Below are 21628 nucleotides of genomic sequence, written 5' to 3' on the forward strand. Positions count from 1 at the left end.
TTATTATTTAGAGACTACAAGACTGTGTGTGAAGAAAGTAAAAAGAAGAATGTACAAAACTAACAAAAGAATTTATCAAGGTCACTAGATATAAGGGTCAATATTTAAAAATCAAGTGTATTTCTACATATAAACAATAACAATTAGAATTGAAATTTTTAAAATGATGTCATTTAACACAGCATCAAAAAAGCATCAAACACCTAGGAATAAATCTAATGAAAAATATGCAAGATTCTACATGCAAAACTAGGAAACATTAGTGAGAAAAATTAAAGAAAACCTAAATAAACAGAGAAAAAATATACTAATGGATTGTAAGACTCAATAGTGTATCCATTTCCCCCAAATTTATCAAGAGATTGAATGCAATCCCAATCAAAATCCCAGTAGATGTTTCAGTGGAAATTGACAGGCTGACTCTAAAATTTATATGGAAATCAGATAGCCAAAACAGCAAAGACAATATTGAAGAAAAAGAAGTTGGAAAGCTTATCTACCAGGTAACCAGATATCAAAACTTATTATAAATCTATAATAACTAAAACAGCATGGTATTGGGGCAAGGATAGACAAATGGAGCAAACTCCATGAACAGATCCCTAAATGTACGGTCACTTGATTTGTGATAAAGTTCTAATACCCTGGGGAAATGATTTTTTTTTTTCAATAAATGGTGCTGGAGCAATTGTAAATCTTAATCTTTACCTCACACCATACACAAAAATCAATTCTAAATGGATCATAGACTGAATAGAGCTTCTTGATGATAACTTAAGAAAATGTTTTCATGACTTAGAGTAGGCAAATATTTTGTAAATAGGACATAAAATTTAAAATAACTAACCATATGAAAAGTGATTGATAAACTGGACTACACTAAAATTAAGAACTTCTGTTTAGGGGCTTCCCTGGTGGCACAGTGGTTAAGAATCCACCTGCCAATGCAGGGGACAGGGGTTCGAGCCAGGGGACATGGGTTCGAGTCCTGGTCCGGGAAGATCCCACATGCCACGGAGCAACTAAGCCCGTGCGCCACAACTACTGACCTGTGCTCTAGAGACCGCAAGCCACAACTACTGAAGCCCGTGCGCCTAGAGCCTGTGCTCTGCAACAAGAGAAGCCACCACAATGAGAAGCCTGCACACCGCAACAAACAGTAGCCACCGCTCGCCGCAACTAAAGAAAGCCTGCACGCAGCAACGAAGACCCAATGCAGCCAAAAATAAATAAATTAATTAATTAATTTAAAAAAAAAGAACTTCTGTTTATCAAAAGTCATCACTGAGGGACTTCCCTGGTGGCGCTGTGGTTAAGAATCTGCCTGCCAATGCAGGGGACACAGGTTCGAGCCCTGGTCCGGGAAGATCCCACATGCCACGGAGCAACTAAGCCCGTGCGCCACAACTACTGAGCCTGTGTGCCGCAACTACTGAAGCCCCTGCGCCTAGAGCCTGTGCTCCGCAACGAGAAGCTACCGCAATGAGAAGACCGTACATTGCCCGCGCGCAGCAACAAAGACCCAATGCAGCCAAAAATAAATAAATAAATAAATTTATTTAAAAAAAAAAAAAAGTCATCATTGAGAGAGTGAAAAGGAAACCCAGAGAGTGGGAGAAGAAATATTATACATCTGCCAAAGGACTGGTTACAGAATATAAAATGAATCTCAGAACTATAAAAAGAATCAATCAGGAAAAGACAGACAACTCAATTTTTTAAATGGGTAGAAGACTTGAACAGGTGTTTTATAAATGGAAAATCTAAATGGCCGTTAAGCTTTTGAAAAGGTACTAAACCTCATCAGACACTAGGAAAAATGTAAATTAAAACCACAGTGAGATTCCACTACAATCCATCAAAATGACTAAAATGAAAACAGACAGAAAATAGCAAGTGTTGGTAAGAATATGAGCAACAGGGACTCATACACTGCTGGTGAGAGTGTAAGTTGATACGAGCACTGTAGAAAACACTTTTGCAGTACCTACTAAAGCTTTACATATGTATATCCTGTGACCCAGCATTTTCACTGTAGGTTTATAACCTACAGAAATGCATATATATTCACCATAAGGCATATACTAGGATGTGCTTAGCAGGGACATTGAAATAGCCCCAACTGGAAGCTATCCTAATGCCCATTCCATTAGTTATCCATTGCTGCATTAAAAAAAAAAAAAAAAAAAAATCACTCTGAAATGTAGTGGCTTGAAGTGACACATTATCTCCCAGCTTCTGAGATCAGGAATTTAGGAGTGGCTTAGCTGGGTCGTTCTGGTTCAGGGTCTCTCATGAAGTTATAATGAAGATTACAAAGAGGGGACTGCAGTCACTGACTGGGGCTGGAAGACCCACACCCAAGCTCATTCAAGTGGCTGTTGGCAGAAGGCCTCAGTTCCTTGCTGAGGGCTGGCCTTCCCACGGTATCCATTCTGTTTCCTTGCCTAGATTTTCTTCCTCAGAGATTTCTATTTACTGTGTGTTAAGTCTTACCTATTTTCAATATTTGGAATTTTCTTTTTCTTTGAGTCCTTTTCATCTCTTTCAAAATTTCATGTCAATTTCTAATGTCTTCTTCCTTTTCACCTTCTATTTCTCTTAAGGCGTTATCTGCTGTGTTAATCCACCCTAGTGTTTTTACAATTTAGCCTTTCCTTCTGAAATTACTTTTCGTTCATTTCTAATTCTTTTCTGAGTTCTGTCATCTCATTTCAGACCATCTCTAACTTGATTTATCTTGTCCTTTTATGTCTTGTATTATTTTAAACATCTTTTATCTTCTTTCTAAATAGTTAACGTCACAGTTTTTATCTGCCCTGTGGGCATGTTTTTCACGCATGCTTTCTTTGCCTGTAGGCTCTGCGTATTTTCTTATAACTTTGTAATTGATTTGGACTCAGTACTTTTCTGTTGTTTATTTTTACATGAAATTAATTATCCTGAATCTTTAGAGGGAAACGTGGGTCAGAGTGAGTCTTCTAACTTCACAGAGTTCCTTTTTCTGCTATTTTCATGTAGTAATAAAAAATGTGGCAGCATGCTTTCTCAGATTTCCTGGCTCTACTCCCTTCCCCACTCTTGTCTGGGCCTTGTCTTGTCTTTATCTTTGTTGTACCTATCCTGCCCAATTTTGACTCTTCTCCAAGTACTTTCTTCTCAGCATGGTCTCCTGTCCTGGCAGAGAGCCCTGACTGATGGCCGTCTTGGGAGTTCACAAGGGCTAGAGAGCTCCATTTATTTCAGACCTTCCTGTAGGCTGTTTGCACTCACCCATGATTGAATTAGGTAGAACTCCTCCCAGTTTCTGCTTTCTCAAATTAACGCATGAACACCTATTAGTTATTTTTATGTCCCTCCTGTTCTCAGTTTCATAAGAAGCCCACTACTTCCCTCTGCTTTCTTCTGCACAGTTGCCAATTCCGTCTTGCTGCCTTGTCCTCACCCACTTGTATTTTGGGCTTTGTGGGGATACCTTACCACCTAATTTTGTTGTAAACATTATCCATGGGTTTTTAGTTTTGCTATCTAATTGTTATGTCTGTTTTTATGTAGGGATTTAGAGTGAAACACTATGCCTCTGCCACAGCTATCTTCACAGAATTCCAATGTTTTATATCTTCTTGTGGAGAGTGGTTGAGTGTGTTAACTTTGTACAAATTCATTGAGCTGTGTCCTTCATATTTGTGCACTCTGCTGTATGTATATTATAAACCAATAGAAAGTTTATTCCTGTATTAGGGTTCTCCAGAGAAACAAAACTAATAGGATGTGTAGATAGATAGATAGATAGATAGATAGCTGGGAGGGGGGATTTATCTTAAGGAATTGGCTCATTTATCTTAAGGAAAGAGTGATTATGGAGACTGGCAAGTCCAAAGTCTCTGAGGGTAGGTTGGCAGGCTGGAGACCCAGAGAAGAGCTGATGTTGCAGTTCAATTCTGAAGGCCATCTTAAACTTAACCATACAGCCCCTAAAAAGAACCTCAATTTGAATATACAGATGAGACTCAAAGATGCTAAGTAACTTGCCCAAGGTCACAGCTACAGAGTAGTGGATCCAGGAGCAGAACTTAGCTCTCCCTGAGGCCAGAGTCCATGCTCTTTCCACTACACCAGGTGAAAGGTGTTCTAATGGAGTCCAGTCCAATCTTCATAGCTACTTTGCAGGTCCAAGATACCAGGCTCCTTGATGGCGGCTGCAATAGCTTCTGACTGTTCTCACCGCTTTTACCTTCCACACAGCAGCCAGAGCGACCATTTCAAGAGAGAAATCTGATTCTGTCACCTAGAACACTTCAGTGGTGTGTCACTGTCTTAGTCCTTTCAGGCTGCCATAACAAAAATACCATAGACTGGTGGCTTAAATAACAAACATTTATTTCTCACAGTTCTGGAGGCTGGGAAGTCCAAAATCAAGGTGCTGGCAGATTCGGTGTCTGCTGCAAGCCCCCTTCCTAGATCACAGATGACCGTCTTCTCACTGTGTCCTCACATGGCAGAAGGGGCAAGAGAGCTCTCTGGAGCCTCTTTTATAAAGACACTAATCCCATTCATGAGTGCTCCACCCTCATGACCTAATCACCTCCCAAAGGTCCCACCTCCTAATACCACTGGGGGTTAGGATTTCACCATATGAACTTTGAGGGGACACAAACATTCAGTCTGTAACAGTCACTAAGAATATAGGCATAACTTCTATGATAAAGACCAAAATATATAGTTTACACAGGTTAGAAATTTATTAACTTGTCATATATAGTCTGAGTTTAACAGTCTGGGGCTGCTAGGGCTGCTCCATGGTGATGTGGAGCCAGTTTCCCTCTATCTTGTTGCTTTGCCATCCTCAGCATATGGCTTCCACCTCACGGTCTGGGATGACCCCTCCAGCCCGGACCATCATGTCTGTACACCAGCCAGTGAGAAGAAAATAGGAGCAAATGGAAGCCTGTCCTTCTGCTCACAACCCACTGGTCAGAACTTGGTCACATGGCCAAATCTATATGCAAAGGAGTTTGGAAAATAGTCTTTAACTGGGTAACCAAAACTCTGGGATCTGAATGTACTGAGCCAAAACTCTGGGACTTGAATACTAAAAGAACAGAGGGGAAAATGGATATTGGGGAGCAACTAACACTCTGTACTACAAATGGTTTTCCATTGCTCTTACAAAAATACTTTACATGTCTCTTGGTTTTGCCTTTCCAGGCTTCAGCCTCACCTCCCAGCACACCCCCTCACTCTCTGCCCTCCAACCGCACTGGCCTTCTTCCAATTCCTTGAGTGTTCTATGCTACCCCCAACCCCAGAGCCTTTGCCGGAACTATTGCTTCTGCTGGAATGCTTTTCTCCGACATCACCTAATTAACTCTCACTCATTCTTCAGATGTCAGCTCAAGTGTCATTTCCTCAGGTAGGCCTTCCCTGATCCCATTCTAATATAGGTATCTTTCTTAACCACTCTTATCCACCATGAACACTTCCTTTACAATACTTAGCTCAGTTGTAATTGTACACCTATTTGATAATTATTCAACTAATTGCCATCTCCTCCTCTAGACTGTAAGTCAATAAAGGCAAGGCCATTTCAGTTTTGCTCACTGTTGTATCTCTAGTACCTAGCAGAGAGCCAGGGACAAATAACTTTCTTGAAGGAATAGATAAGTGAGTGACAGTGAGTCCTCAAAATTGTCTGGAGGAAATTGACAGGACAGTTTCAGCTGTGTGGACAAGTTCTCAGACCACATGAAGCTTGATCCAGAGACTTCTCAGCTCTATAGTCACTATGGCAGGTCAGGATTATCTGGGTCCTCCTGTGGGTGGAGAATGGCTAGGTTTGATTCTAGCATCTAGTGTATTGCCCTCTTGCCCCTGACTACAAATAGATTCTATCAGGCTTTTAGTGTTCTTACTTTGATGAGGTTGTATTTTAAAAGAAGGCAAGTTGAATTCTGCCAGATTGCATCTCTGCACAGAAGTCCCCACAGCTGCATCGTGTGAATGACTGGCTGCTCTGAGATACAGAGCTCAGGATACCCAGAGGGAAGAAGCACTTGGGGATGCCCACTGGTGTTAAAATGGAGTCAACTGGAGAATTTCTGCAAGTCAAAGATTTAACTCCCTCTTCTGCATTATTCCTGGTCCAAACACAAAGACCTCTGCAGACCTCAGGTTTGTGTCTGTATGCTTTTGGCTACAAGTCACAGAAGACTCCTTCTCAGCTGACCTTTCTTGTCACCTATCACAAGGAGTCTGGAGGCAGGGCAGCCCAGGGTTCTTTAATTCAACTGCTGGAACACTCTATGGAAGACCTGAATTCTCTCCATCCCCATTTTATACAAATGGTCTGTCCCTTGCTTTTTTTCATTTGACAATGTATCATTCCAAACAGGACTATAAAGAGCTACCTTATTCTTTGTTTTCTTTTTAAACTGAATAGTACCCCATTTTAAAGAGATACCATAATTTATTTAACCAGTCCCCTCTTGATGAACATTTAATATGTATTCAGTCTTTTGCTATAACAAACAAGATGCGATGGATACTCGTGCATAAGTTATTTCATGTGCCAGTGAGTGCATCTGAAGATAAATTCCCAGAAGTGAAACTGCTTGGTCACAAGATATATGCAGCATTTGTAATTTTAGAGATATTGACAATCTGCTTTTCATGTGGGCTGTACCAACTTACACTGCCCTCCCCAAATATGTACAGCAGTGCTTTAAGTCTTTTTGATACTTCAGCTTAAACATAGAGTGGAAAAACTATGGTGGACGCCTGAATGGTTTCTGCATAGAGAAACAGTCAGTGGGTTGCTTATCAACTCAGTTATTTTAACTGGTAGCAACACAAGCCTCAATCCTCCTTTCCAATAAATCATTAACCCTGTGGACTACCGCTCCCCACCATTGTCTGAGGGGTCCAGGCTGTCCATGTGCAGTCCACATTTCAGAACTTAGCTCTGTAACTTCATCATTCTATCCACAAATGACTCCTCCCTAGATGTCTTTTCTCTCCATCTCCACCTGGCCATCTCCTAGCCTCCCTCAGACCCAGTTAAGATGTCCTCTTCTCCATTAAACATTATCTGACACTCCAGGCAGAATTAGTCACTCTTCTCTGCTCCTATAGAATTTTGTTCACACCTCAATCATAGCACGAATCATCTGTAATATAATTATCCGCTTACCTGTCTGTCTCCCACACTGCGCTTCCCAAGGAGAGAAACCTCATCTTCATCTTTGGGCCAGCGCCTCCGCACATGGTGCCTGGCACATTAATAGTTCACAGTAAAGGCTTGCTGAAATGAAATTAGGTAAGGGCACAGTTTTGTAGTACCAGTAGCAAATGTAATTGTACTTCTCTTTTTCCTTTTCTGGTGGTGTTGATCAGAGGGTCAAAAATTCAGATGCTTCTGAATATTTCTTTATTTCTTTTTATGTTTCTGAACTTTCCTCTTCTCCTTGAGCCTGTTCTGTTCTCTGCTATGTCCTCAGTGCCTAAAACAGTACCTGGGAGACAAGAGGCATTTCATAAATAAATTTTGAATAAATGGATACCTCTGAGCAGAAGAAACATCTACAGTGCAGCTAGGATTTTTTTGCCTGTTTGATGTGGCCAGAGGGTATTTCTAAGTTTTCCAAAAGCCTCAAGCTTGGTGCCTCATGTGCCAGTTCTGTGTATTTGGGTATTATTTCACTTCAAATTAATGCATGTAAAAGTGCTTAGAACTATGTCAGGTACTTAGTGCACATCCAGTAAATGCCTTTTTTTTTTTTTTTTGGCCACACAGCTTGTGGGATTTTAGTTCCCCGACCAGGGATTGAACCTGGGCCCTTGGCAGTGAAAGCACTGAGTCCTAACCACTGGACCACCAGGGAATGCCCCTATTTTTATTATTACTGCCACTAACTCAAGCGTGCTCCCATCAGTTCACCACCTGTGCTAGTCTCTTCATCTCTCTCCCAGCAGATAATGTGGCCTTGATCCCTGGAAAACATCTGAAGCAATTTACCAGCTATGTGACGCTGGGCCAGTTTCTTAATTAAGAAACTCTCAGATGCTCAATCTCTTCATTTGGACAACAAGCATTATATTAATATCTACCTCTCTGGATTGTTATGAAGATTAAATGAGACAAAAATGGACACTGCTTAGCACCACGCAGGGCTCAGAGTGAGCATTCAGCTACCATCATCACCATCAACAGCAGCAGCAGCATCGCAGATGCTGAAGGCTTTCCATCTCTTCTTTTTGAGGGGCTCATTCCCACAGCCCTTCTGGTTGACTATAAACCTTTAGTTGGTTCTGGCGTTTGGAGCATCACCAGGAGGCTTGTCTTGACCATGTGTGGATGAAGTCCCTGCTCTTCCCTTGATGCCCTCCTGCCTGTATTGTTTGAAGATATTTATTTCACTCTCACAAAAATGTTTTGCTCTGACCCATTCCTGAGAGCTGCAAGTAGGCCACAGGAACTTCAAATCACAAAATACAGAGCTGCCCACTCTTCCTGACCATATTCTGCCTGATGTCCAGTATTTGTCTGACACTTCACCCTGCCATGTAGGCCAATTTTGATGAGTCCTATTTCCCATAGACTCACTTGAGACTTTGCCCTGTAAACTTTCAGTGAACATGAGGTCACCTCTGACCCAGAGGTCATCGTTTCACCTTCTCCTGAGGACCTTCATCTAAAGAGGCAACGATACACTGTCCTTACTAATCCAGTTTTGTGCATGTTACTGTTTTATGAAACAAAACAATATATGGTAGAGGAATACCAAGGTATTAGAAATTATAAGGATAATTATAGAGACTAGAAGATAGAACTAACACAGAAGACAGGCAGAGGTTGTCTCTGTGGAGGAGGAAGGGGGATGTAACTGTGGAAGGGTCCACAGGGAGCATATGGAACCCTCAGAATGTTCTGTTTCTTAACCTAAATAGTGGGTGCATGAATATTCATTGGATGATTAATCTTTAAACGACACATATTCATGTAATACACTTAAGTGTATGTGATGTATTTCTTGAGTTTTTGAAAAAAGGAAAACATTTTGAAAGAGGAAGGAAGGAAGGAAGGAAAGGAGGGAGGGAGGAGGAAAAGAAGGAAGGAAAGAAAGAAGGGAGGGAGGGAGGGAGGGAAGAAAGGTGGGAGGAAGTAAGCTGGATCTGTTCATAGGAAAGAACATGTCAATATCAAATCCCCATTTTTGGCTGATACTATTCAGCATCCAGGAGGATCATTTCAACAATTCATCTGTGGATCAGTTTTTAAAAATTTTTGAACTGTGCATTTAATCCAAAATCAAACATTCTAAGCTTCTTTCCTCAGAACATCTTTCAGACCAAGATGTATCTCATGGTTTTAGGGGACAGAATTTCTTAGGGAATCTTGACTTTACAGGTGTTCCTGCAGCAAAGGTGGGACAACCACTCACCAGGCCAGAATACAAATCAACTCTTTAGTTTTCATCTTAAAATGAATTCTGTTTCCCATCCCCCAAACTAACTCTGTCACCTTCAGTACTCATATCTCAAACAAAAGACACTCTTATTCACCAGAACATAAGATACCGCTCGCTCAGCACCAGGGTTCTCAATTTTGAATTATTTTCAAAAGCCTTGCTGGAATTTGTTTCCTGAACTAGCCAAGGCTTAGAATGCATGGTGTGGCCACAGCCCCTTCCTAAGACAGTTTCTTAAATATAGATCTCCACACTGTTACCACTTTATGACCTTGTCCTCCACTCTACCCCAACCACAGCTGTTAGCCCAGGATTGGGCACCTACCTTATGATGGATTTTCTAGAAGTGAGCCAGTGGCCTGTGCATATTTGTTAAATAGGCAAATAAATGAAAGAATGATGACCATGATGTGACCTGGCACAAGAGCTTTGCCAAGAGAATTGACGCTGTCTAAATGAACTAATCAGATCACTCTCTTGTGGAGCTGAAACTGAGATGCAGAAGTCGGAAGTTGATGACAGGTTGAGAAACTGAGTGAACACAAAAAGAGGGGGCAAGTGCAGTGGTTTTGAGGCCACAAAGAAGCAGAAGCTATGAGTAAGCAAAATCAATGAACAAGCAAATGATATTCAGAGAAGAGGTTGAGGGGTTGGCCGCCAGCAGGAAGAGTAGGAGAATCAAAGAAAGAAACAAGCTGAGTCCCCATGATGGCAGGGAACTGAAGCACTTATGATGTTGTGGGCATGATAACCCTTGTGACCCAGTCACAAGTTTACTTAAGGTTCTAAATCACCTTCTAGTTCTCAAATTATGCCCCGGGCTACATAAGGATTAACTGTTCTTGGTTTCTTATAAAATATTTATTGAACTTCTTGCCATATGTAGATGACGTAGATGATGATATTAGAATAAAGTGATATTATCAGAATAAATCTATAGTGGGGAGGGTGTCTCCATCCCTTGCAATCAGAGGAGCCTAACTAGCACAAGATTTGAGAAGGATCATCTGAAGGATACGCTTGTCATTCATTCAATCAAAAAATGTCTTGTACTGTACTAAGCACTGTACTAGGTGTGGGAATCCCTAAAGTATCCTCTGTAAGTCTGGTATAGAGGATAGATAACAGTTATAGCACAATGTGATAACTGATACAACAGAGGTTCACCCAAGATGCAAGGGTGGAGGTAGGGTCCCAGAAAACTTGTCAATATGAGCTGAAACTTAAAGGGACTCTTAGCCATAAAAACAAGGAGGATGTTGAGGATAGGCAGAAGGAACAGCATAAACAAAGGCACAGAGCTCTGAAATGGCTGGTTGTGTTTAGGGAATTGTGAATACATGATTTTTCACACTAAGCAGAAAGAGCTAGAATTGAGGGAAAGATTAAGAACCCAGGAAAGAAACTCTGTTTCAGGCTATGATGAAGTAGCTAGTACCAGAATAACTCTCTCGCTGAAAACAAATATTAAAGCTAGATAAAACACAAACCATAGCTGTTTGATGACATCAAAGAACAACCAAGGCAACCAGGACCTCGAGAACCAAGTTACCAGATAGAAGGGAAATGCAGAAAGAATGAAAAGCAGAAAAAAGGGTAAATTTGTAGGTAAATTTCATTGAATAATGACTGTTCAGAACAATAAATGTCATCTATTGTGAGGTTTATAATATATTAGAATAAACAATAGTATGAAAGCCAGGAGGGTGCTAAACAGAATTAAAGTGTTGTAAGGTCCTTGAATTGTCTAGAGAAAGGTAAAAGTACAATTTAAAGGAGACTTTGTTAAGTCAAGGATGTATGCTGTAATATCTAGGGTAACAAAATAATAATAATAATAGTAAATGTGTAACTAACAAGTTATAGAGGAAGGAAACAGAATAATAAAAAAATACTGATCAATACAAAAGAAGGCAAGAAAAAGATAAAAAGAAACAAAAAATAGTCTGTGACCCATTTTGAGTTAACTTTTGTGAAGGTGGAAGGTCTTTGTTTAGACTCATTCTTTTTAGCACATGGATTGTACAGTTGTTCCAGCACCATTTGCTGAAAGACTGTCTTTTCTCCATCGTATTGCTCTTGCTCTTTTGTCAAAGATCAGTTGACTGCATTGATGTGGGTCTATATCAGCCCTGTCCATTCTGTTCCATTGATCTATTTGTCCTATCACTGCTACCACACTGTCTTGATTGCTGTAGCTTTATAGTAGGTCTTGAAGCTGGGTAGTGTCAGCCCTCCAACTTCACACTCTTCTTCAAGATTGTGTTGGCTATTCTGAGATTTCTTTTTTGACCCATGTGTTATTTAAAAGTGTGTTGTTTAATCTTCAAGTATTTGGGGATTTTCCAACTATCTTTCTGTTACTGATTTCTAGTTTAATTCCATTGTATGATTTCTATTCTTTTAAATTCGTTAAGGTGTATTTTATGGCCCAGAATGTGGTCTATCTTAGTGAATGTTCCATGTGAGCTTAAGAATGTGCCTTGTGCTGTTGTTGGATGAAGAAGTCCATGAGATGTCCATTATATCCAGTTATTTGATGGTGTTGTTGAGTTCAACTGTATCCTTACTGATTTTTCTGCCTGCTTGATCAATCCATTTCCAATAGAGGGGTAGAAGACTCTAACCATAATAGTGGATTCATCTTCTTTTCCTTGCAGTTCTATCAGTTTTTGCCTCATGTATTTTGACACTCTGTTGTTAGATTCATACACGTTAAGGATTATTATGTCTTCTTGGAGAATTGACTCCTTTATCATTATGTAATACCCCTCTTTATCCCTGATAACCTTCTCTGCTCTGAAGTCTGCTCTATCTGAAATTAACGTAGCTATTCCTACTTTCTTTCTTTCTTTCTTTTTTTTTTTTAGGGTTTATTTTTTTTAAGCAACTAGTGCTCAAGCTGTTTCGTATTGGGGTTTTTTTTATGAATTTATTTATTATTTATTTATTTATTTATTTTTGGCTGTGTTGGGTCTTTGTTGCTGCGCACGGGCTTTCTCTAGTTGTGGTGAGCGGGGGCTACTCTTCCTTGCAGTGCACAGGCTTCTCATTGTGGTTGCTTCTCTTGCTGTGGAGCATGGGCTCTAGGCACAGGGGCTTCAGTAGTTGTGGCTCTCGGGCTCTAGAACGCAGGCTCAGTAGTTGTGGCGCACGACGGGCTTAGCTGCTCCGTGGCATGTGGGATCTTCCCAGACCAGGGCTCGAACCCATGTCCCCTGCAATGGCAAGCTGATTCTTAACCACTGTGCCACCAGGGAAGTCCCCCTACTTTCTTTCAGTTATTGTTAGCATGGTACATCTTTCTCCATCCATTAACTTTTAATTTATATGTGTCTTTGTATTTAAAGTGTGTATCTTGTAGACAACATATAGTTGGCTCTTGTTTTTTTATCCACTCTGACAATCTGTTTTTTAATTGGTGCATTTAGAGCTTTGATGTCCAAAATGATTACTATTGATATAGTTGGGTTAATATTTATGATATATGTTACTGTTTTCTATTTGTCAGCCTTATTCTTTGTCCCTACTTTTTGTCTTCCACTATTTTTCTGCCTTTTGTGGTTTTGAGCATTTTATGATTCCATTTTCTCTCCTTTCTTAGTATATCAACTATACTTTTTCTAAAACTTTTTTTTCAGTGGTTGCCCTAGAGTTTGTAATATACATTTACAGCTAATCCAAGACCACTATCAAATAACATTATACCACTTCACAGGTAGTGTGAATACTGTATAGTAACAAAATCATCCTAATTCCTCCCTCTGATCCCTTTATCATTGCTGACATTCATTTCACTTTTTTTATAAGCATGCATAAGAATATATATATAGTCAAGTAATTGTTGCTATTATTATTTTAAACAAATTGTTATCTGATAGACCAATTGAGAATTTAAAAAATAAAAGTTTTTATTTTTACCTATCCTTATTCCTTCTCCAGTGCTCTTCCTTTCTTTACGTAGATCCAAGTTGCTGCTATGTCATTTTCCTTCTCTCTCTGCGCTCCTAGCCTACTAATCATAGTTGTTTTTAATTCCCAGCCTGATAATTCCAACATCCCTGCCATATCTGAGTCTAGTTCTGATGCTTGCTCTGTGTCTTCAAACTGTGTTTTTTGTCTTTTAATATGACTTGTGATTTTTTTCTTGGTTGTCAGGCATGATGTACTGGGTAAAAGAAACTGTTGTAAATAGCCTTTAGTAATATGGTGTAAGGTACAGGGGGAGGGAAAGCATTTTACAGTCCTATGATTAGGTCTCAGTCTTTTAGTGAGTCTGTGACTCTGGACTGTGATCTTCACACATGCTTCTCATTCTCCTTTAGCCTCTTAGGTGGGACAGAATGGCTAGACGGGGGCTGGAGTTCAGTATTTCCTTTCTCACAATTGGAAGGCTAGAGCCAGCCTTCCCGCAGGTCAGTTAGGCTCTGATAAAACCCCAGCAGGTTAAGCTCTGGTTAAATAGTTTCTCCTGAGGACAGACCTTGTTATAAAGAACAGAATGTTCTGGTATATTTCAAAATGGTTCCTTTTCCCCCTCCCCTGCCAGAAGCACAAGGGGATTTTTCTCATGATTCACTTGAGAACCTGGTAGAACTACAGGAGGTAATACTCATAAAAAAGGTGGAGGGCTCTCAATGAATGAGTCCCCTTGGAGTTTTTAACTCTCAGAATTATCCATACTGAGCCTCCAGCAATTCATCAACTACAGTTCAGGTTTCCTACCCCAGCACTGGTTCCTGCAGAAGTTTCAGCTTGTGGTCTTCTGCTACAGTAAGCTGTGATTCTCTGCATTGGTCCTTCCAATTTGGGTGACAGTGGTTTGCCCTGTGACCTCACTTCTCTTACAGATCTAAGAAGAGTTGTGGACTTTTCAGTTTTTTTCAGCTTTTTATTTGTTGTTAGGACAGAGTAGTGACTTCTAAGCCCAGAAACTGGAAGTCGTTATTTTTTATTATGGACTTCTAGCCTAATTTGCAGAGATTTCAATCCTGTAAAATATGCTGAGATTTCCTTTATGGCCCAACTTAAAACAAGAATTAAAAGAATCAAATTGTTTCCAAGTAACTTAACTGTATCCCAGAACAAAGTTCAAACACAAATGAATAGAAAATAAGACAGTACACAACAAAGTAAAATTCACAATGTTTGGTATCCCATCAAAGATTAGCTGACTTACAAAGAAGCAGAAAAATACCACCTGTAAGGAGGAGAAAAATCAATCAATCGAACCAACCTACTACTGAGACAGATGTTAGGATTAGCAGACAAGGACATCAAAACAGGTATTATAGCTATATTCCATATGTTCAAAAATAGAGTAGACACATGGAAGATAGTTTTTAAAAGAACTAAATCAATCATCTAGAGATGAAACTACAATGTGTGAGATGAATAATACACTGAAAGGAATTAGTGACAGATTAGACTGCAGAAGAAAAGATTAGTGAACTTGAAGACATAGACTGCGGTAAGTTTAAGATGTATACTATTAACCCTACACAGCCACTAAAAAAACAAAGAATTATCGCTAAAAAACCAATGAAGCAAATAAAGTGGAATAATAAAAAATGTACTCAATCCAAAAGATGGCAGAAAAGGAGGAAAAGAGAACAAAGAACAGATAGGACAAATAGAAAACAACAGCAAGCAAGGTGATAACCAACCTAACCATATTAAAAATCACATTAAATGTGATTGAATTACTTAAATGACAGAGATTGTCAGCTTGGATTACAAAAGAAAAAGACCCAACTATGTGCCTCCTAAAATAAATACACTTTAAATATAAAGACATGGGGCTTCCCTGGTGGCGCAGTGGTTGAGAGTCTGTCTGCCAATGCGGGGGACATGGGTTCGAGCCCTGGTCTTGGGGGATCCCACATGCCGTGGAGCAACTGGGCCCGTGAGCCACAATTACTGAGCCTGCGCATCTGGAGCCTGTGCTCCGCAGCGGGAGAGGCCGCGATGGTGAGAGGCCCACGCACCGTGATGAGGAGTGGCCCCTGCTTGCCGCAGCTGGAGAGGGCCCTCGCACAGAAACGAAGACCCAACACAGCCATAAATGAATAAATAAATAAATAAATATAAAGACATGAATAGGTAAAAGTAAAAGTATAGAAAAAGACAAACCATGCTGGTACTAAAAGAAAGCCAGAGTGGCTATAATAATATCAAAGTAGATTTCAGAGAAAAAACATAACCAAGAATAAAGAAGGTAATTTATAATGATAAAAGGGTCAAGTCAACAAAAGAACATAACAATCCTAAGTGTTTATGCACCTAAAAACAGAGCTCCGAGATTCACAATGCAAAAATTGATAGAACTGTAAGGAGTAATCCACAATTATACTCAGATTTCAATATCCCTTTGCCAATAATTTACAGAACAAGTTAACAGAAATTCATAAGGATATAGAAGATATGAAGAGCACTATCAATAAACTAGACCTAATTGACATTTATAGAACACTCCACTCAACAAAAAGCATACACATTTTTTTCAGTGGGACACGCAGGTTTGCAGCTGAGGAGAACCATCTAGGTAGGAAACAGACTTGAGAGTCATTAGCTTTCAATTTGTAATTAAAGTCTTGGGAGCAGAGGCAAAGAGAGTGTGGAGGGTGAGAAGAGAGGAGGGCCTGTGACCACAGAATGGGTAAAGGAAGAGGAACCAGCAGAATAGCCCGAGGAGCAGCCAAGAGGTAGGAGAAACAGGAGAGTGGATGTTATCAAGACCACATGAAGAGTGTTTCACTCTTCATTCCATTTCAGGGAATGGTCCATAGAGTCAAGTCTACATTTTAGTCATTCAAGAACTCTGAGCACCTGCTACATAGCAGGCACTCTGCTGGGGTCAAAATGGGAAGAGGGAAAGCAGACTCAGACCCTACTCTCCTGGAGTTTACAGTCTAGAGGAAAAGACAATCAAATAAATCTCTCCAATAAATTTGTAATTACAAAGATGGTTTTTTGAGAGCATACATCAGAGGAATGCTATCTTCCCTGTGGAAGAAACATTTGAGCTAGGTCAAGATGGAAGATAAAATACCAAAAGCACAGCAACAAAAGAAAAAATAGATAAATTGGACTTCATCAAAATTAAAAACTTTTGTGCTTCAAAGAACACCAACAAGAAAGTGAAAAGACCACGTGAGCAGAGGAGAAAATGCTGGCAAAACATATAAAGGATAAAGGACTTCTTTCTAGATATAGAAGGACTCCTAAAACTCAATAATAAAAAGACAAATAATCCAACTGAAAAATGAACAGAGGATATGAATAGACACTTATCCAAAGAAGATATACAAATGGCTAATAAGCATGTGAAAGTAAGTTCAAAATCACTTGCATTAAGGAAATGCAAACCAAAACCATAATGAGATACCACTTCACACCCAAAAGGATGGTTATGATAGTAATTTTTAAAATGGAAAATAACAAGTGTTGGTGAGTGTATTAGTTTCCTAAAGCTGCCATAACAAAGTACCATAAATTGAGTGGCTTAAGTAACAGAAATTTACTGTCCCACAGTTTTTGAGGTGTTAACAGATAAACTGAGGCATATATAAAATGGGTGAAGGAACACGTGCAAAAGTTTTGTATTGGGAAAAGAGCGTGGCTCATTGGAGAAATGAAAGATCAGTGTGTGTGACTGGGACGACACTGGAGAGGACTGGGTCTGACCATGCAGGTTGGAGGTTTGGGTCTTATCCTAAAAGCAAAGGGGAGCCACTGAAAGATTCTAAGTAGAGGTGGATAGGACTTACATTTGAAAAGAGCATTGGTAGCAAAGGAGAGTCAATTAAGATTAAGACTGAAAAGTTAGATTTAGCAACAAAGAAGTTAGTGACCTTGGACAAAATCAGTCCAGGTGAAGAGACAGGATGACTAATTTGGGGAATTGGAAGGGAAGTGAAGTCGGCAAAATTATACTACACTTGGTAAAGCCTCTCCCTATTCCAGTCTCCAGGGAAACAGACCAAAAATATACTTGGCTTGAGAAACAACAAAAGACATGTTTGCATGCATATTCACTCACAGCCGGTTCACCAGCTGATTCTGTTTCTGTTCAAGAATTCCAAACTTACCCTGACACAGAGGGAGGACCCATGGCTGCAGTTCTTCTGATGGTTCTCTCTCACCAGATCCTGGCCTTCTTTCATCGCTGGCAGGGGTGGATGAGGAGGCTGCCACCATCCGAGATTTGGAGACACTTCAGAAACACAACTTTTTCTCTTTTATCTTTACTGGGCCTCTCAGTAAAGATAACTCTGAACTCTAAACTCTGCACAACCCAGAACCCAAAGGCAGGCCAAGTAGACACACTCAAGCCCTACTCACGGGAAGACCCTACTTAAAAATGCCCCAAGATGCCCTAGCTACTTCAGTGCTCCCAGATAGGAAAGTCCCAGTGGAAAGAGGCAGCTGTCTTAACAGATGTGGGTTAAAATATGTTAGTTTTGCTAATTTTATAAAAACATTATCTTGTAAACACGTTGCTAAGATCCCTTCCATGGCCATAGACTGGGCCTGGGTAAGTGGGCGTTCAGAAAGTGAAGTTTGGTTAGTGTCAGAGCAAACCACCTCTGCTGCCACAAAGGCTCCTTAAAAGGCTGAGCCAAAGGGTGGGAACTTTATCCACATTTGGAGGGAGGTGCAGCGGCCCGGGCTGAGCTCTGGGGAGACAAGAAGGGGCTTCGTCACAGTGGCTCACGGAGCGTGGCCGGCCCCGGGTAGCTGCCCAATGAACGAAGCTGTGGCCACTCCCGGCCTAATCCCATGCCGAGGTCTCCGCTGACCTAACGTCCCGCTCCTGCAGCGCTCGATCGGTTCCCAGAAGGGACAGCGACCTCCAACCCACTCTCCCCTCCCGCAGGTTTCAAAAGGAGCGCGCTCCCTCGGGCCCGCCTCCTCACTTCCGGCCTGGAAACCCGTTAGTCCCGCCAGGTCTCGCGATATTGCTTCTTTTCGCCGGCCGAGCCGACCCGCATAGCCGCTCTCGTAGGTCTGCAGGCGGTGGCCCTTTTTGGGTGTCCTTTGGGACACAGGCTCTTCGCCCGGCCCGTTTCTACCAGCCCGAACGGGTCTATAAAGGCCCACCGGCTCACTTAAGTCCACCGGGCCCTAATGGTTCAGATAACGGGCGTCAGGGATTCGCCTTCCACCCCGTGACCATGCCTGACTGTGGCCCTGGTCGAGTTTTGCAAAAATATTAATGACTGCCTGTTCTAGGCGTTCACTAGAATGTGATGTTTACCCTCATTATACAGATGGGGAAACTGAGGCTTAAAAGTGAAGGAACCTGCCGAGGGTCACAGAAAAGGATGCGACCAAAATTCGAACCCAGTCTGACTCCAGCTCTAAAGCCTCGTGGCAGAACAATTTGTGAACAGATCATTCCTCCCCCTAGATTCCTAGAGGAGAGCGTAGCTCAGTGAAAAGTGTCCCAGCTTTGGGTTCACACAGACTCAGGTTCATATGAAAATCTAGACACTTTCTTGCTACGTGACCTTGAGCAACTTGCTTAACCTTTCTGAGACTCTTTCACTGATAGATGCGGGTAATGATACTTCATGGGATTATTGTGAGTGGTCTGTATGTTCAGGGCCTACTCCAAAATAAGCACTCAATAGGTGGAAGCCACTGCTATTAATAATTTTTTTTATCCCCTTACATGTTGTACAGTGTTCAATGTTTAGGAGATACTAAATAAACCATAAGTGAAAGAGTGAATGAATGGAGGGAGAAATGAAATAAGTCTGGCCAGGTACCAGGTGGTCCTTGCCTCCAGCTCACTAATCTCTTACCCCCTTAGCTGATGTGGCTGCACTTCAAAGGGCTTGAAGTGGGAATTGACTGCTTATCTTCCACACAGGTGTGTGTGTGTGTGTGTGTGTGTGTGTGTGTGTGTGTGTGTGTTTTAACTTGTTATTGAAGTAAGATACAGAAAAGCACACAAATCTTAAGTGCACTCAAGTTTTTATAAAATAAACATGCTGGTGTAACCAGCCCCTTGATGAAGAAGCAAAACATTACCAGCTCTCAGAATCCCCCTCATGTTTCCTTCTAGTCACTACTTCCCCTGCAGGGGTAACCACTATTCTGCCTTCCAGCAGAAATTAGTTTTCCCTGTTTTTGCACAGGATGCAACTGGAATCATATAGTGGGCTCCTGTGCCCATGACCTCCTGGCATGCCTCTCCCTCTCTGAGGTAGAAAATGATATTCTGCTGCTGCTTCTTCTCAAAAGGGTTCCGATGGTAGAGATATGTGTGCCCCTGGTAACCCCTGTCTTTGCCATTATACCCCAGATCTTTCCTTCACAAGGAAGGCCCTGGGAGAGTGGGAGATGGGGATGCACTGAGCCACAAGATGGTCGTATCCAGCCTCACACCATTCCAAACAACAGTCTTCCCTCTGCTCTGTTCGATGCACCCTTTCCCCCCCTCCACTGAAACCCCTTTCTCACTCAGGGTGATGCGCTCTTGGAGCTTCTGCTGTTCTTCCCTGTGGTATGGGGTCCACCACAGTCCCTGGCCCACTAGACATGTCTGTTCATCCCCAAACCCAAATTGTGGGCATGGTTTCGTTCTCTTCCAAAGGATTGCTGATGTCATATAGGTTAAGGGACCTGGCTTAAGGGTTCTGGGTGTTCTGTCTCAAGGGGGCAGTGTTGCCTAATACCATGAGACAGCCCAGTCCCTAGCCCAGGCAAGAAGCCCCATTACACAGATATTATCATCAAACCCGTGTTACAAATGAGGAGGGTAAGGCTCAAAGAAGTTTAAAGGATTTGTCCAAAACCATATAGTTTGCAAGTGACAAGAATTAGACTTTGGGAGTGCCATTTGCTGGAGGTCTAGAAAGCTGGGTATCTCCTGAAGACCTCTATTCAATGAGATTGAAATGGACGAGTTGCATAGATATTTTACATATTTTCTATCTAGTACTCAGAAGAACTCCAGGAGACATGTGTTTTTATTTCCATATGGCAGATGCAGAAATTGAGATCCAGAGAAATTATTTTGTCCAAGGTCACAGGGATAGTGAGACTAAATTAAGATTCAACCCCTCTCAACCCATAGTTTGGCCCCTAAAGCATGGCTCTTTCCTCTGCCCTGAGCCACACTAAGCAGGTTTTTGACAAATGCAGATATGAGTGGTACATGGGTAGGATAGGAGAGTAGGGGAACATTCCAGAGAGAGCAAAACATATACCACAAAGGGGCTGTTTTGATTCTCTATTATTGTGGAACAAACCACCCCCAATTTTAGTGGCTTAAAATAACAATTTATTATTATCTTCACAGTCCTATGGGACACTCAGCTGGGCAGTTCTCACTTGGGATCTCTTATGCAACTGCAGTCAGGTGGAGGTTGGGGCTGGAGTCATCTGAAGGCTCAACTGTGCTGGATATCCAAAGTGGCTTTTTAAAATCACAAGTCTGGCATCTCATCTGAATTAGCTGAAACAGATGGGGACTAGCCAGGAATTTCTCTCGCCACACAGCCTTTGCATGTGCTTGCTTAGATTTCCTCATAGCATGGTTGTCTCAGAGTAGATGGACTTCATACATGGTGACTGGCTTCCCCTAGAGTAAATATTCCAAGAGGCTGAGACAGAAGCTGCAAGACTTCTTTTTTTTTTTTTGGCTGCATTGGGTCTTCGTTGCTGCACGCAGACTTTCTCTAGTTGTGGCGAGCGGGGGCTATTCTTTGTTGCAGTGCACGGGCTTCTTATTGCAGTGGCTTCTCTTGTTGCAGAGCATGGGCTCTAGAGTGCACTGCCTTCAGTAGTTGCAGCACGCGGTCTCAGTAGTTGTGGCTCGCGGGCTCTAGACCACAGGCTCAGTAGTTGTGGTGCATGGGCTTAGTTGCTCCGCGGCATGTGGGATCTTCCAGGACCAGGGCTCGAACCCGTGTCCCTTGCACTGGCAGGTGGATTCTTAACCACTGCGCCACCAGGGAAGCCCCGGCAGGTGGATTCTTAGCCACTGCACCACCAGGGAAACCTCTGCAAGACTTCTTATGCCCTGTCATTGGGAGTCATGCAGTGTCACTTCCACAGCATGCTATCCATGAAGATGAATCACAGGCCAGCCCAGATTCAAGGGCAGGAGACAATACTTAGGTGTGAATATCAGGAAGAGTGGTTCAATA

The 21628-nt window shown here is 41.6% G+C and overlaps 1 long non-coding RNA gene across 2 annotated transcripts in view; it reads right to left on the reverse strand.

Moving 5' to 3' along the window:
• LOC309630788 overlaps positions 1-21449 on the reverse strand; it is a 38366-nt gene extending 16917 nt beyond the window's left edge. Inside the window, exons 1-2 of one of the 2 annotated variants that reach the window (XR_014245935.1) lie at positions 17558-18381; positions 7190-7511 (exon numbers count right to left, since the gene is read on the reverse strand). This is a non-coding gene — a long non-coding RNA (uncharacterized lncRNA). Of the gene's footprint in view, positions 1-1562; positions 7512-17557 lie in introns of those variants that run through there. The other variant, XR_014245936.1, reaches the window with a different exon arrangement.
• Between the last annotated feature and the right edge of the window lie 179 nt (positions 21450-21628).

Source organism: Balaenoptera borealis (assembly GCF_965194805.1).
Source record: "Balaenoptera borealis genome assembly, chromosome: 6".
Lineage (NCBI taxonomy): Eukaryota > Metazoa > Chordata > Mammalia > Artiodactyla > Balaenopteridae > Balaenoptera > Balaenoptera borealis.